Here is a 6,000-nt window from a genome sequence, read left to right as displayed (position 1 = left end):
CACAAGATAAAGGTATTTATAGAAACTGAGGACTTGTGTATGGGGACTTTATTACACAAGATAAAGGTATTTATAGAAACTGAGGATCTTATACACACAGTAAAAGTTTGGGGATTTACACAAGATAGGCGTATGTATAGAAACTGAGGACCTTACACACAGGGTAAGTATGGGGGCTTAATTACACAAGATAAGGGTATTTAGAGAAACTGAGGACCTTACACACAGGGTAAGCCTGTGGACTTAATTACACAAGATAAGGGTATATATATAGAAACTGAGGACCTTATACACACAGTAAAAGTTTGGGGACTTACACAGGATAAGCGTAAGTGTAGAAACTGAGGACCTTACACACAGGGTAAGTCTGGGGGCTTAATTACATAAGATAAGGGTACTTATAGAAACTGAGGACCTAATACACACAGTTAAAGTTTGGGGATTTACACAGGATAAGGGTTAGTATAGAAACTGAGGACCTTACATACAGGTTAAGTATGGGGGCTTAATTACACAAGATAAGGGTGTATATAGAAACTGAGGACCTTATACACACAGTAAAAGTTTGGGGATTTACACAGGATAAGGGTAAGTATAGAAACTGAAGTAGTATTTTGTTATAGTCAATTTTCCTTTATATTCTGGCTGGCCCCCCACTTTTTGTTGCAGTAAGGTCGAGCACTGGCAAATTCAAGGATATGGACAGTTAATTACTTTTTTTTTTGCTTGTCAATTTTTTTTTTTTGGGAAGATGCAACCCGTTCCCCACCCCCTCCACTTTTGAATCCGTTGCTACGGCCTGTTTATAGAAACATTATTAAAACTTAGAGCCAGGTTCACTTCATTTACAAAATGGCCCTATTAATATACCAATTAAATGACCAAGTCCCAAGGTCCCATTTCAAACATCAATATAAAGATATTCCCAATATCCTGAAAATTCCTTTAAAAATAGACGAAGGCTTTTAATTAACATTTTTTTTCAATATTTCATATAGAGCACAACTTCTAACCCAAAATTTACAATGACATAATGAAAGATCTGTTTTTGAAAAAAACGTTTTATATTTTGGATTGAGGAGTGTGTTGTATTTAATTTCTTTCATATACCTGTTTTCTGCAAAATTCAAGAACATTGCAATAAAGCCTCTTTTCGAATACTTGGTCTCTCAAGAGAAACTTTGTTAAAGGAAATGAAAGCACTCTCTACTTTATTTTGATGTTAAAAATGGGACAAAGGGTGATAGTCAGTGAGGACAGGGCTATTTTATGCCTAACAAAGTGGAAAATTTCCTACAGCACAAGAATATTTAATACTCTAAAGTCATTTGCTACATACACCATGTCAAGCTTCTGAAGTACTCTCCAACCATGCAAGTTTGGTCCATGCAGGTTACAAAGTGATAATACTGCTGCAAACAATTAAACCTCCAACACTGCTGTTGTGGCTCAAAACACAACGTACATGTGTATATCATATTCAAAAAAATTATTGATTGAAGGTAGTGTGTAAATCAACATTTTCTCTGGTTTTTTTTTTTTAAACTAGAATATATAAGTAGATTATATACTTGGTCTTTTACAATTCTCCAAGTTCTTATTACAGCTTTTTAAATTTTTTTTAAAAAATGTTTGTTGAATAAATTCATTTCAGATGATGTCCATGGTCTTTTTTTTTTTTTTTGTATCTTCTGTCACTTGCTTGCAGAATCTTCTATTTCTGTGGTGGATCTGTGATCAGAAAATGCCTTTCTCTTCCCTAAAATCAAATTTTCAGAATACAATATTTGTTGATAGTGTAGTCTGTATACCAGTAAAGCAAATAGCTCTGAAAGTGGCATATCATTGGCTAAATATTTTGTAAAGAGTGAGGCAATTTTGTCAACTCAATACAATTTAGTAGGAGAATGATTGTTTACTTATATATATATATATATGTGTGTGTTAAATACTTTCATTGTTCGAATGGTCTGGATACTTGAGTGATTGACAATGTAGTTTCACATCCAGTTAAAATTAAATATTTTGTTCGGTTTGAAATTAAATCTCAGCTCTTCCATCTCCATTCAGAAGACATTAGTGTAAAATGCAATAACTCTCAAAATGGCAAAGTTCAATCAATGCAAATAACTTGTGTCCTGAACTATACCGTGCTCTATCCTTGAATATAATTCACTCTGTTTGCCATTGAGACTGAAGCACTACTGGTCACATACTCAACATCCAGTCTTGAGAACTACTCATTTTCCATGCATGTAGACCATGTTGGGCTTCTGCTTACAATACCAAGAAAGGGAACATATTGCTTAAAAATGAGTAATGCAGTGTGTGTACAGTACCTGGAGTGACAGCGTGGAAATCCTGATTGTCTTGACTGTCATCTGTTTCCTCCTCTCTCTCTGATCCTCATCACCCACACAAGAAACAATGGCGTCAGTTCCCTTACTGCCACTGAAAAAATTGCAACTTAATTGTAAAAACACAAACATTTCAAGCAAAATAGAATGTGTCATTATACGATTCACTTTTGAACAATTATCCTAAGTTTTGAACCCCTGACTTTTATCCAGTAATGAAAAATAATCTTAATTCTAATAGCTATTGCAAAGATAAAAGAAATAATGTGATCATAATTCTACATTAAATCGCAATGTTATCAAAAGCATAAAAAGTCTACATATCAAACTTGCACTGGAGGAATAAATAAATGTACAGTTAGTCAGTAAAACATGCCTATAGCAAAGTGGTAGGAACAGACAATTTTGCTTTGTTATAAACCAAGGTATCTCATTATATCCATTTAATTGTAATATGTTTTAAAACCACAGAGAATGAAAATCACTTTGCTATTAGCATGAATTCATTATAAGTATGTCCTCATATAAACAGAATATTCTAATAAAATCAAGCATTAGTTGTAAACAAAATGTCAGCTTGAAACATTGTAAATAGTATGTCTTTGTCTTTGTTAAAGCTGCAATTTATCTGTGAAAAAATAATTTAAGCTTCAATTCTTGGAAAGAAGATTCTTGATAGAAGCAATACCTGATGCCACTTCATTCCTAACTGAGACTTTTCACTATTGGAACCTTGAGCAGATGCTTGACTGGGACCCACATGTAGGATATCAGTATTACTGGCACCTGGCAAACCTCCATCATTTAGGAGTTGCAGATCTCAATCCCTGATCCCAGTCACATCTCCATCATTAGAGTCTGGCATGCTTCTATTCCAGGGAACTAAGTACATCCCCATTATTGGAAACTGATTCACCTTTGTCACTGTGGCATGGCATACTTTCATCACTAAAATCATACACATCTCTACTCTTGAGGCCTGGGACATCACCACTAGGGTTTGACACAACTTCTTCTTGAGAGCTTGAAATGCACTTATCATTGTTTGACATTTTTCCATCTGAAGAGGCTGGCAAAATGTATTTAACATATAAATGAATGAATATAAATTATTAACTTATAAAATGACACAGTATTGAATTTTAATTTCTGGTATCTAAAATAAATTCAAAATATTTATAATTATGGATAAAGATAGTTTTACAAGTATGATTACATCCAAACAATATTCACTGGTAATACTTTCATCAATGAAGTTTTCAGGCTTCTCAGTAGATTTGATCATGTACCAACCAAATTCATTTTTTAGTGAATCTTTACATGAACATTGTTATTTATTTCTCAAATTCCTAAATAATTCATCTGTAACACTTTCATTAATGAGGCTTTCTGATATTCTCTTGTCTGTGGAACCTGGCACACTTCCATCAGTAGGCCTTGCATAAGCTCAACCTCTAGCAGTATAAGCTGAATCTGCTGATGTACAAACAATACTCAAATATTGACTGGGGTTGAGGGCAACATTGATTATGATAGCCTCCAAGGTATGAAATATTGCTTAACGAGGAGCCAGGGGCAATAGATGGTACTGCTGTGACAAAAATATTAACAACTTGAAATTTTTTTATCAAAGATGAAATCTAAGGTTAAAAAAGATCCCTTTTTTCTAATTTTTATTATTAGATAATCATAATTGAATAAAATTATACCTTTCTACAAAGCAACCCAATTCATTCAGTTGAACTTCAAGATCATGCTGTGCTGTGATTACTTTTGAAAAGTGACTAAGTGAAAAGTGGTTACTGTCAATTAAGCGGATGTTGTAAGGGTATCAATAGTTTTATTTGAAGTCACCAATTTTGAAATCCTATGGTCATTACATGACCTTGTTTGCAAATACAACATATTATTGGGTCTATTGTTTACTTAATAAAATTTTTAATCCATTCATTATTTTCATTCTGATTTGTCTAGGGACTATTCAGTCTACCCCATCATTATACATGGTTGGTGTAACCAGTCAACAAGGGATACATAATTCTCAATGACACTTCCCACATCTTGAGTTTTCATAGGTTTATTTTATGCATAGGTTTCAATTTGTAATGTAAAGTTTAATTTTTGAGCTGAATTTCTGTTCTTCACTTTCACATTTCAAATTTATAACCTCTCCTGTTATCTATTTATACAGTATTTTTGTGTTTATAAAGTTAAAGCTTTCACTGTGAGAACATTTACATTTTCTCATTTTCATTTGAATTGAGGAAGAAGGTGCAGCATTTTAAATTCTCTCAAAGACCTTTCAAACGTAACATTGAAACCCTTCAGCTCCCATTTGATTTTATGTCCCACGATTTCCCTGAAAGTGGGTGATATTAATTTCGGTCTGTCCGTCCATCTGTATAGCTTTCTGTCTTTAACACTTTCGTTTCCGCGCGATATTTTGAGAAGCCTTTGAGCTTTCGCAAAGAAATTATACATAGCAACCCCCCATGGCTTTAAGAAGACCCCTATTGATTTTGGGGTCAAAAGGTCAGAAGTCATGAATTCATATTAAAATTCTGTCTCTTTTAACACTCGTTTTAGCGCGATATCTCGAGAAGCCTTTGAGCTTTTCCAATGAAATTTTACATAACAACTCCCTATGGCTTAAGAAGAAACCACTATTGATATTGAGGTTAAAAAGGTCAAAGGTCAAATTTGTAAATTTATACATTCTGTCTTTGTGTAACACCTTCGTTTTCGGGCGAAATCTCAAGAAGTTTCTGAGCTTTTACAATAAAATTTTATACCATATCTCTATATGGCCCCGCCCGCCCTTCTCAAAGTGTCCCGCTCGTTTTTTTTAATTTTGGTCATATTTTTTTTTCAAAAAAATGTGTTGGCATCGATTACCCTAAAAAATTTAGAGTTACTCCCCGTTTGTGGCACTATATTTAGCACAGGAGCACGTGGAGAGTTATTTCATATGATACAGGTTGTTGGCAGACTTTATATTCTAATTACATCTAAATTTCAACTGTTTAGTAAAGCTAAATTAGACACCATGTGTTGTGTAAAATTTTGACAATATCGAACGCGCCTCGTTTTTCTACGGGTATGATTCTCGATTTGGATGCGAGAAATCCCTATTTCAATTTGCAGACGATCCCATTTTTTGAATTTTTTTTTTTGACTTACTAAATGTTATTATTCAACATGTGAAAAGAAGAAGTTATGGCGTCTGGCGTGTACAAACCTTTTCATAAAATCATTATTACAGTGTGATAAATATTTTATATAAGAGAATCTTCTGTACACATTTTAGAGAATAAGCAATCAAATTTATTTATCTATATTGGCATTTTCTATTTCCTTCAGTATATACATTTATTAACTCTGCAAATTCAGGGGGTCCGACCACCCCTCCCCCCCCCCACCCAATTTTAGATCTGCGCATGCTCCTCTTTTTTCCTTAAGCGGGGGACACAAATTCTCTGACTTATCTTGTTTTATCTACATCTCATTCCTTGCGTTGTAAATGTTAAATGATCCTCACTTTTGTAAATAATCAGGGCAAAAGATAATCATTAAAATCTACACATAGAAATGTTGAATTCTTGATGATTAATAAACAGTGCAAAAGAAAGTACATGTAATTATC

This window comes from Saccostrea echinata, unplaced genomic scaffold (assembly GCF_033153115.1).
Source record: "Saccostrea echinata isolate AGI-Se365-2 ecotype Australia unplaced genomic scaffold, CSIRO_AGI_Sech_v1 ptg000051l, whole genome shotgun sequence".
Lineage (NCBI taxonomy): Eukaryota > Metazoa > Mollusca > Bivalvia > Ostreida > Ostreidae > Saccostrea > Saccostrea echinata.
Note: the sequence above shows the minus strand (reverse complement) of the source record.